Here is a 12,234-nt window from a genome sequence, read left to right as displayed (position 1 = left end):
TGGAAAAGTGCAGTATTAGGGTGGGAGTGACCCGATTTTCCAGTTGCCATCTGTCAAAGCTTCCCTTGGCTAGAAAAGTTAATTCCCTGACCCCTTGCACTTTGCAGGTGAGGTGATGCCTCACCCTGCTTCAGTTCACACTTGGTGGGCTGCACCCACTGTCCTGCACCCACTGTCCAACAAGTCCCAGTGAGATGAACCCAGTACCTCAGTTGGAAATGCAGAAATCACCCATCTTCTGTGTTGTTCATGCTAGGAGCTGTAGACTGGTTCTGTTCCTATTCAGCTACCTTGGAACTGCCCCCCTGGTATGTTTCTTTCTTTTTTTTTAAATTATACTTTAAGTTCTAGGGCATGTGTGCACAATGTGCAGGTTTGTTACATATGTATACATGTGCCATGTTGGTGTGCTGCACCCATTAACTCGTCATTTACATCAGGTATATCTCCTAATGCTATCCCTCCCCACTGCCTCCACGCCACAACAGGCCACAGTGTGTGATGTTCCACTTCCTGTGTCCAAGTGTTCTGATTGTTCAATTCCCACTTGTGAGTGAGAACATGTGGTGTTTGTTTTTCTGTTCTTGTGATAGTTTGCTGAGAGTAATGGTTTCCAGCTGCATCCATGTCCCTACAGAGGACATGAACTCATCCTTTTTTATGGCTGCATGGTATTCAGTGGTATATATGTGCCACGTTTTCTTAATCCAGTCTGTCATTGATGGATATTTGGGTTGGTTCCAAGTCTTTGCTATTGTGAATAGTGCTGCAATAAACATACGTGTGCATGTGTCTTTAGCAGCATGATTTATAATCCTTTGGGTATACCCCCTGGTATGTTTCTTGTAACAATCTGTTGTTCATGCAACACTTATGCTCAAAGGGGAAGGCACAGGATTTTTTACAATGAGCCACCTAGTTCTTTTTGTACAAATTAATTTATGTCACATATAATTTAGTGTGCATAACATCAAAACTGAGGTATTATTCTAATTTATAAAAACCATTTGCCTAACTTTTATGCAAGTTTAAAAAATACAAAGTTTTCTCCCTAAAGTGGCTCAAAATAGATTGTTCATGGCTGTCTACATCTAAAATAAAAAAGATTCTAAAATAATTGAGCAGATTAGGCATACTGTTAAAGGTGTTCAAACCATTATGTGATTTGTGCATCTACTCAAACCTCTTCATTGCTCTTTATTCAGCAGTACATATACACCAAATTCCATTTTAGAAATTTCCATGTCATTTTCATAGAAAATAAAGTTTGAAAACAAGTAACATTTAAACACAGCATGGTATTCTGCCACAATTGAAACTTTTTTTTCTTCTTCTTTACAGGACTCAACAAAATCTAAAATCAGGCTGTAGATTTACCTCATGCAAACATCTTCACGTTATTTCTGAAAATGAAAAAGATGGCCTTTTAAGCGCATTTTACTGTTTTGTACTATTATGGCAACTTGTGTACTGCAGTCTGTTTTGAGAGAAATTTATGATTTTTTTAATGCAAAAACCTCTGCAAATTAGTTTTGATGCTATGGAAAGTTTTTCATAGCATCAAACATTCATCTGGTGCAAATGCACAGGGAAACTTTCCTGAAAACTTTCCTGAAAACTTTCCTGACTTAAGAAGCAACTAAAAGAAGGCATACTAGGTAAATAAAAACTGAAAAACTAAAAAAAAAAAAAAAAAACTAAAAAAAAAAAAAAAGAAGTGGAATGGGGAGAAGGAGGTGGGAAAGGGGGAAATAGAAAACACAGGCTGTAGAGTAAACCAATGTCTGCTGCTAAACCAGTCTTTGTTTTCATGTCCACTGTACATTAACTCTTATGATCTCATTTTGATGATTTACTAGGTTTGTTATCAGCCCCTGAAGGTGAATCAAGCTTACATGAATTCACACACAGCTCTACAACCAAATCCTCATACACAGTCACCCCAGGACTAGGAGTCTGCTTCATGAGGGATGAGCCCTAGATCTTAAAGATGAACCTGGCTGTCCATCACTGAGCCAGACATTCATTCAACATTGTCCATTCACACATTGCTTCAGAGCAAGGCCTGGGCTCATTTTCCTTTGACTTATATGGGCAGCTTATTCTCTTTTATGCTCTTACAAGGTTGAGGATGACAGTACTACACTTTCCCCTCAACTGATATAAAGTCAATATTCTTTCTCAGACACTGATGACCTGTGACCTGTAGCCCTTTTTACTTTGAACAACCTAAATAAGCATTCATGTGAAGTTTCCATTACATTTTGCCACCCATTCTCACTTGCACCCATTCTCCATCTTGACCTCATTTGGGTATTTTCTGTGATTTCAAATGAAATCTTCACGTTTTATTTCCCCATTTAACGCAGCAGCAGATCCCATGAGCCAAGCTTGATGGATCAAACCTTTATATATATATACCCACATATATACACATATATATGTATATACGTATATATGTGTATGTGTCTATATCTCAGTGCTGCATTGTACCTAACTTCCACAACATCTTTCTAAAACTGGATCCCTTCTGTTGGTACATTGGCAGATGAATTGAAATCAAATGTTCCACCCTGAATTGCCTCTGGAACAAGGCTAGGGTCTTCATCAATATCATCTGAAGAGAAGAACTGATCAGTGATCTCACAGGCCAATTTGTAGATGTCTTCATTTTCATGATTTTGAAGTTGTTTAATTTTCTCCAGCCCTCCATCTTCTTCTATAAGACTGCCTGGCTGGGCGTGGTGGCTCACGCCTGTAATCCTAGCACTTTGGGAGGCCGAGCTGGGCGGATCACGAGGTCAGAAAATCAAGACCATCCTGGCTAACATGGTGAAACCCCGTCTCTTCTAAAAATACATAAATTAGCTGGGCATGGTGGCACATGCCTGTAATCCCAGCTACTCAGGAGGCTGAGGCAGAAGAATTGCTTGAACCAGAGAGTTGGAGATTGCAGTGAGCCGAGATCGCATCACTGCACTCCAGCTTGGAGACAGAGTGAGAATCCATCTCAAATAAAATAAATAAATAAATAAATAAATAAATAAATAAATAGTCTATGGTTTATGCCTTATCTTTGGCCATTTTTAGTATATTACTTAGTCCATTGAGTACTACTTGCACAACTTGTGAATCTTTTTTTTTTGACCTTTGATTTTTTTTTTTTTTAAATTGTACTTTAAGTTCTAGGGTACAAGTGCACAACATGCAGGTTTGATACATAGGTATACATGTGCCATGTTGGTTTACTGCACCCATCAACTCATCATTTACATTAGGTATTTCTCCTAATGCTATCCTTCCCCCAGCCCCCAACCCCCTGACAGGCCCCAGTGTGTGATGTTCCCCGCCCTGTGTCCAAGTGTTCTCATTGTTCAATTCCCACCTATGAGTGAGAACATGTGGTGTTTGGTTTTCTGTCTTTGTGATAGTTTGCTGAGGATGGTTTCCAGCTTCATGACCTCATTCTTTTTTATGGCTGCATAGTATTCTATGGTGTATATGGGCCACATTTTCTTAATCCAGTCTATCATTGATGGGCAGTTGGGTTGGTTCTAAGTCTTTGCTATTGTGAATAGTGCCGCAATAAACACACATGTGCATGTGTCTTTATAGTAGCATGATTTATAATCCTTTGGGTATATACCCAGTAATGGGATTTCTGGGTCAAATGGTATTTCTAGTTCTAGATCTTTGAGGAATCGCCACACTGTCTTCCACAGGGGTTTAACTAATTTACACTCCCACTAACAGTGTAAAAGTGTTCCTATTTCTCCACATCCTCTCCAGCACCTGTTGTTTCCTGACTTTTTAATGATCACCATTCTAAATGGCATGAGATGGTATCTCATTGAGGTTTTGATTTGCATTTTTCTGATGACCAGTGATGATGAGCACTTTTTCATGTCTGTTGGCTGCATAAATATCTTCTTTTGAGAAGTGTCTGTTCATATCCTTTGCCCACTTTTTGATGGGGTTGTTTGTTTCTTCTTATAAATTTGTTTGAGTTCTTTGTAGATTCTGGATATTAGCCCTTTGTCAGATAGGTAGATTGCAAAAATTTTCTCCCATTCTGTAGGTTGCCTGTTCACTCTGATGGTAGTTTCTTTTGCCATGCAGAAGCTCTTTAGTTTCATTAGATCCCATTTGTCAATTATGGCTTCTGTTGCTGTTGCTTTTGGTGTTTTAGACATGAAGTCCTTGCCCATGCCTATGTCCTGAATGGTATTACCTAGGTTTTCTTCTAGGGTTTTTATGGTTTAGGTCTAACATTTAAGTCTCTAATCCATCTTGAATTAATTTTTGTATAAGGTGTGACCTCTGAACTTTTCATTGGCCTCCTGTTCCCCAAAGGGTACCCTGCTTCTGCTGGCTTAATGTCTCAGAATTTTGGTGTCATTGTTTTCAGACACCACTTTGTCATCCACTGTCTGGCAGGTGGTGGTCTTTTGGATGGTTTGCATGGAGTTACTGCTGTCCAGGGCATCACGAAGATTGAAATCCTCACCATCTTCCAGCAGGCGGTGGTTGGTGGCGATCTCAGCCTCCAGCTTAACCTTGATGTTGAGCAGGGCCCCATACTCCTTGGCCTGGCCCTGTCCCTCTGCCTGGGTCTGTGCCAGCTCTGACTCCAGGTGCAGCAGGATCCCGCTGAGTTGCTCCATCTGCAGGGTGTAGCGGGCCTCCATCTTCCTCAGGCTGTTCTCCAAGCTGGCCTTCAGATTTCTCATGGAGCCCAGGTCGATCTCCAAGGACTGGACTGTATGTCTCAGCATCATGAGCATCATCTCAGCAGCTCCAACCTCAGCAAACTGCGTGGTGACCACTGTGGTGCTCTCTTCAACTGCTGAGATCAGTACTTGTCCTGCTCCTCTCAGTTCTTCTGAGCCAGCTTGTCATATTGGGCCTGGATGTCTGCCATGATCTTGGTGAGGTCCTGAGATTTGAGGGCATCTACCTCCACAGTCAAACCAGAGCTGATAATCTGGGCTTGTAGGCTTTTTACTTCCTCTTCATGGTTCTTCTTCATGAAGAGCAGCTCCTCCTTATGGCCTCGATCTCTGTCTCCAGCTGCAGCTGAGTAATATTGGTGTAATCAATGACCTTGTGGAGCTCATGGATGTCGCTCTCCACAGACTGGCACATGGTCAGCTCTGTCTCATACTTGACTGTAAAGTCATCAGCAGCAAGATGGGCATTGTCAATCTGTAGAACGATGTGGGCATTGTCCACAGTATTTGTGAAGATCTGAGCCCTCAGATCTTCCTCGATGGTCTTGAAGTAATGGCTCCAGTCTCTGACCTGGCGTCCCTTCTTCTCCAGGGGCTCCTGGATTTTGCTCTCCTGTTACCGATTCTTGGTCTCCAGGTTCCTCACTCTGTCTAGGTAGGAGGCCAGGAGGTCATTCAGGCTTTGCATGGTCTCCTTCTCGTTCTGGATGCCTCCCATTCCTGTCAGACCCCCGGCCATCCCTGCAGACAGACCCCTGGACCCTATGCTGCCCTGGAAGCTGGTGGAGTGGGACGGGGAGATCTGGGAACCAGAGCCCCTGGTGCCTGCATAGATGTTGGCCATGCTGCTCACTGTCCAGGTGTCCCAGGGACTGGTAGTTGGTGGAGAAAGTGGTGAAGTTCATGCTCTCTGGGGAGGAGAGTGAGAGGACAGGACTCAGGCTTTGTGGATGACCACTTTTGCATCTTTTACAGTCAACAAGTTGCAAAAAGGTGGGATAACATTTTGCTGGATAAGGTAAGCCACTTGCTATTTCCTTCCACTAATTTTTAAGTTACTTTTGGCCCAAGTAGCTTCTTTCTGAATGCCTAAATCCCCTTATCCAAAAGGTATATCACCACTGGTACAAGATTGGCATCAATCACTGCCCGTACCTGCTGCTGACTTCCTGCAGTGATTTTAGAGAGGAACCATACTGCTTCTTTATTAATTTTCTTGTTGGGATGTATCAGGAGTGCTGGGAAGTGTGAAAGGGCATCACAGTTCAAAACTACTTGTATTTGCTTATCAGTTCCAGTAACAATGTTGCCCACAGCTCGAAGTGCAGCAGTCTAAACTTTAACATCCTGGTGGCTGAGGAAGCCAAATGAGAAACTATTCCAGAGTCTATTACCATCTGTATTTGTTAATTATCAGCATCAGTAAGGTAAGAGAGGATCAAGACTGTATCTACCAATATATTTACGTCTGTGTGATAAACTAAAACACAAAGGGCTGGAAGAATCTCCTGAATGGTTGCCATTGGTGGTGGTGGGTCTTGGTAGTGACATAAGTTGACCATAACCCAAGTAACGTTTCTTAAGAATGTTATCGGAATAGATGGACTTATGAAGGAAAGTAAAGGTTTCATAACTCCAGGACTTATGACATAATCTCTACACTGGGGCCCATCACCTGTGATATTTCCCAATGCTCACACTGTTTGCTCACAGACATTCTGATGGGGTGAATGGAGAAGCCTCAGGAAAAGTGGCACAGCATTGGACTGAGCTACTGCTTGAGTTTGTTCAGAAGTTCCACGTACAATGTTTGTCAAAGCCCATGCAGCTTCAAACTGTGAAGAAGGATTGCCATCTCTTTCCAGACAATGGACTAAAATGGCCAATATTCCAGATTTTTTAAAGTCATCAACTGGTGGATTTCAATCACTGAATAAAAGCTTCCTGGCAGCTTGAACTGCACTTAATTGAATTCGTTGGTTATCACTTGAAGCATTTTGAACAATAGCTTCTAGAGAGTTATTTTGCACTCTATAATCACCATCTATATCAGAGTCTTCACAGATACCTTCATGTGGTACATTCCTTCTCTTTAAGAGATGTTCATCTCTTTTATTCTTCCTTAATTTAACTACAAGGTCTGCGGGATCCGCACCAACTACTGTGCTGCACTGACACTTCCAGGTACCGGGTGCCACCTGAGCTGCTGTGTAAGCGGCACCTCCGCTTCCTTCTTCCTCCGCCGCTTCCTTCTTCCTCTGCCACTTCCTTCTTCCTCCATTGCGGCCTTCTCCTCTCCCCGCCTCCCTCCCCCACCCTCCCACCAGCTGAGTTGGGGAGGCAGCCTCGATCTTGCCACATTTTCTTTATCCAGTCTATCATTGATGGGCATTTGTGTTGGTTCCAAGTCTTTGCTATTGTGAATAGTGCTGCACTAAACATAACGTGTGCATGTATCTTTATAGTAGAATGATTTACAATCCTTTGGGTATATACCCAGTAATGGGATGGCTGGGTCAAATGATATTTCTGGTTCTAGATCCTTGAGGAATCACCACACTGTCTTCCACAATGGCTGAAGTAGTTTACACTCCCACCGGCAGTGTAGAAGCGTTCCTATTTCTCCACATCCTTTCCAGGATCTATTTCCTAACTTTTAAATGATCGCCATTCTAACTGGCATGAGATGGTATCTCATTGTGGTTTTGCTTTACATTTCTCCAATGACTCGTGATGATTAGCTTTTTTTCATATGTTTATTGGCCACATAAATGTCTTCTTTTGAGAAGTGTCTGTTCATATCCTTCACCCACTTGATTCTATAGTTTTTAATCTCCCTCAGGTGTCCAGTATGGCTTGTGTTCAGTTTGAGAGGCAGAAGTCAGCACCTGAGGAGGCCTCTGGGCTGGCAGTGCTGTGTTTGCACTCAGGTCATCCGGACCTGATGACTGTATTCCCCTCAGGTTCGCTACAGACTGATGTGTACATCACAGGTGAATTGGTTTGTTTTCAGTGAGAAATATCCCTGGGGGAGGCTGGACACCTGAAAGTTGGCAAATGCTTTAACTCCCCGAAAATTGCTTGGCAGGTATGGAAGCACAGACTCGAGATACAGAAACATAAAGAATTTTGTTTTGTTTGGAGGGTTTTTCTTTAGTCCTCAGACTTCCTTTTTTTTTTTTTTTTTTTTTTTTTAAATAATTCAGTTATTTTCCTCCTTAACAGGACTGAACAAACCTTGACAAATTCTTAACGTTTAATTAAAGAGTTAGTTCACATATGCTTTCTTCAGGTATGCTGATGCCACTAACAAGATTAAAGATTTTGTTAACGTTTCATCAAGACTAAATTATTTTTTCCAGTGTTCTTCCTTTGGTTTTTGATGTGGAGATACAAGCCTTCTGCAGATTGCTGAGGTCATTTGCCATGTGTTGCTTTCAACCAGTTTAACTCTTGGAATTCAGGGATTTCTATCTCCCCATGTACTAACCATAGCCTGTCTTTGCAATATTAATTAAAGTGAATGATAGTATATTTTGTTTTGAAAATTTCACAACACAACCAGCAATAATAAGATACCAAAAACAGGCTAGAAAACATCTGCCTTAGAATAATTGTAAAATGATTTAAAAACTTTTTATTCGGGAACTCAAATGGTATATTAAAACCTGTTATAAGTTATAATGGAAACAATATTGCACTTATAAGGGCAAAATAAGCAAAGTGTCAAAACGCAGTTAAGAAACATCCCGAAAAACACAAAAGTGGACTTGATCAAATGGGAATGCATATCAAGTTTTGGATAGAAAGACTAAACATCACCAAGTTGTCAATTATAAGTTAATCTATAAATGTAATATTATTCCAATAAGAGTATCATAAGTTTCTGTAAAAAGGAACAAAGAAGGAAGAATATACAGGAAAATCCTGAAAAAGAAGAATAATGAGAAGGATACATTCTTTCAGATATTGTTTAAAACTTAGTTAAAATATTCAAAACATATTATAAAGTTGCTATAATTAAAGTAGCGTAGTGTTTGCTCACAGAGAATGGGACAGAATATGGGTATGGAGAATATGATACAAGCAGCATCTGAGTTCAGTAGGGGAAAAGATAGAATTTTGTTTATTTTGTTAATTTGAAATAATTTCAAAGTTACCCAAAAAACTTGCAAGAATAGTATAAAGAACCCCCAAATAATCTTTGGCAAGATTTGCCAATTTTAAACATTTTGTCACATTTATTTTATCTCTCTGTCTCTTTCTCTCTCTACACACACACACACACACACACACACAGACACACACACATATTTTATGTATTTTTGGAACCATTTGAGAATAGTTGTATATATCATGCCCCTTTACCTGTTGATATTTCAGTGTATATTTCCTAAGAGCAAGAATATTCTCATATATATTCACAGTGCGGTGAATTATCAGCTTTGGGACATTCAATATCGACATAGCACTTTAATATACAACCCATATACTAGTTCTGACAATTCTCCCAACAGTGTCCTTTACAACATTTCCCCCTGCCCCCACAAGTACAATATGGAAACTGGAACCATATATTGCTTTCATTTGTCATATCTCTTTAGTTGCCTTTCTTTGTCTTTTTCCATTCCTATATTGCTATATTTTGGAAAATGCAGGCCAGATGGCACATCCAGACTATAGAATGTTATTCAACACTAAAAAATGAGCTATCAAGCCATGAAAAGACATGGGGGAAACTTAAATGCATATTACTAAGGGAAAGAAGCCAATTTGAATAGGGTACACACTGTATGATTCCAAGTATATGGCATTCTAGAAAAGCAAAACTATGGAGACAATAAAAAGATCAGTTGTTGCCATGGATTGGGATGGGGGAGGGATAAATAGAGCACACAGGATTTTTAGAGCAGTGGTACTGCTCTGAATGATACTGCAACGATGAATACATGTCATTATTCATTTGTTCAAGATCATGGAATATAGAACACTAATAAGGTTTGGCTCTGTGTCCACACTCAAATCTCATGTTGACTTGTAATCCCCATGTGTCAGGGGAGGGACCTAGTGGGAGGTGATTGGATCATGGTGGGGCAGATTTCCCCCATGCTGTTCTGGTGACAGTGATGAAGTTCTCTTGAGATCTCTGATGGTTTAAAAGTATGGCATATTCCCCCTCACTCTCTCTCTCTCTCTCTCCTGCTCCACCTTTGTAAATAGGTAGGTGCTTCCCTTTGCCTTCCGCCATGATTGTTAAGTTTCCTGAGGCCTTCCAGTCGTGGTTTCTGTTAAGCCTGCAGAACTGTGAGTGAATTAAACCTCTTTTCTTTATAAATTACCTAGTCTTAGGTAGCTATTTATAGCAATGTGAGAATGGACTAATGCAAACGCCAAGAGTGAACTCTAATCTAAAAATATGGACTTTGGGTGGTAATGATGTGTCAATGTAGGTTCATCTATTCTAACCAATGTACCACTTTGAAGGGAGAGGGTCTGTTGATAATAGGGGAGGCTAGGCATGTGTGGGGGCACAGGGTATAAAGAAAATCTCTATATCTCTCTCTCAATTTTGCTGTGAACATAAAATAGCTCTTAAAAATAAAGTTTTTTATTTTTTTTATTTTTATTTTTTATTTTGAGAGGGAGTCTCGCTCTGTTGCCCAGGCTGGAGTGCAGTGTCATGATCTCGGCTCACTGCAAGCTCCACCTTCCAGGTTCAGGCCATTCTCCTGCCTCAGTCTCCCGAGTAGCTGGGACTACAGGCACCCGCCACCTCACCCGGCTTATTTTTTGTATTTTTTTAGTAGAGACGGGGGGTTTCACCATATTAGCCAGGATGGTCTCAACCTCCTGAGCTCGTGATCTGCCTGCCTCAGCCTCCCAAAGTGCAGGGATTACAGGCATGAGCCACCGCGCCTGGCCAAAAATAAAGTTTTTTTAATGTAAAAATATACATGACAGTAATTTTAAAGAATGATCCTCAAGTTTTGGTTTCTATGATGTTTCCTCATGATTAGATTTGGTTTTTACTTTATTTTGGTGGGAGACGAAATCCAAAATAGACAAGTATTAGGATAACAGGGTAGCCATGTGGAAAAAGATACACCCAGGATAAATTCTAAAAGTATTTGAGATTTGCCATAAAAATGAACCTATACAATTATCAGATAAAAACATGGATGAATTTCTCTATAACTTTGGAATGAGAAAAAAAATTTTATGATGATTCAAAATATATAAGCAATATGAGTTTATAAACATGGAACAAAAAATTGTTTTTGTGCCCCTGCCCCCCAGATAAAGTAAAACGGCAAACTGGCACAATATTTGCAACTTCTGGCACAGATAAAGGATTAATATTCTATTATTTCAAGGGCTTCTAAATACAAAAAGAGACCAGCAATTCTACAGAAAAACAAATGACATATTGATAACTCACAGCAATTTAAATAGCCTTTAGAAATGTGAAAAGATAGTCTTATTTATAATAAAAGAAATGTAAATTAAAACTATACTAAGATATAACCTCAGCTATCACGTTGGCAACAATTCAAAAGTTTTACTTTAAATTCTGTCAGTTTGTGGAGAAATAAGTACTCAGGCATTTTGGGTGGGAATGCAAACTATTGCAGACTTTTGACAATATCTAGCAAAATTATATATGTACTTATTTTTTTGCCAAGCAATTTCACCTCTCGAAATCTATCCTGAAGACAAAAATGAGCTCCCCAAATGTGGCACAAAACAATTTATTAATGTAATGTTTGTAACCAAAAGGTTAGAAACAACCTGTGTCCATAATAGAGGACTTGTTGGATAAAGTTTGGAACAGTCACTCGGTGGAGTGCTATGTAGTTATACAAATAAATGAGGAGTGCTATACAACTATAAAAAAGTAAAGTAAGTGAGTATGTTTATATACTTTCATGATCACTAGGGTATATTGTTAATATATTTTTAAGTGAAAGCAGCAAAGATAAGAAAAGTGATCAAAGAAAGGAATATATATATATACACACATATATTGTCTAATATAAATTTGAATAATAGGATACTCAGAAATGAAAAAAAGTCACTTAAATTATGTTTGAATCTGTAGATTTGACTTTGAAACTATGTATATATTTTATGTAGTTATGAATAAAGTAAAATTTAAAAATAAATCTATAAAATAGCAAATAAAAAGTAAAACCAATGAATCCAATTGAGTATCAAGTTGATGACATCACCACATGAAGGTCTATTCCAAGAGACTTTAAAACCCAATACTTTACAACATATCCCTAGTGGTATATACACTTAAGGACTATAAGGATGCATACAAAATCTAGGCTATATATTGTTATTGTGTTCTTAATAATAGTATTGTTATTCTGAAACTCTTATGCATGAGATTATAGAACAAAGAGAATAATTACTTAAATGTTTATGGTTAACTAGTATTTTTTAGCATAAGAGAAAAGAGATATAAATATAAAATCAAAGAGCTTAAGTAAAAACCCTA

General features: G+C 39.4%; 2 pseudogenes; both read right to left on the bottom strand.

The window, feature by feature from the left end:
- Positions 1 to 1,974: 1,974 nt before the first annotated feature.
- LOC101016540 lies at positions 1,975 to 6,973 on the bottom strand (annotated as a pseudogene).
- Positions 4,260 to 5,838, bottom strand: LOC101015226 (annotated as a pseudogene).
- Positions 6,974 to 12,234: the final 5,261 nt, after the last annotated feature.

This window comes from Papio anubis, chromosome 6, assembly GCF_008728515.1.
Source record: "Papio anubis isolate 15944 chromosome 6, Panubis1.0, whole genome shotgun sequence".
NCBI classification, from domain to species: Eukaryota; Metazoa; Chordata; class Mammalia; order Primates; family Cercopithecidae; genus Papio; species Papio anubis.
The sequence above is the reverse complement of the archived record's forward strand: the minus strand, read 5'-3'. Positions and strand labels throughout refer to the sequence as shown.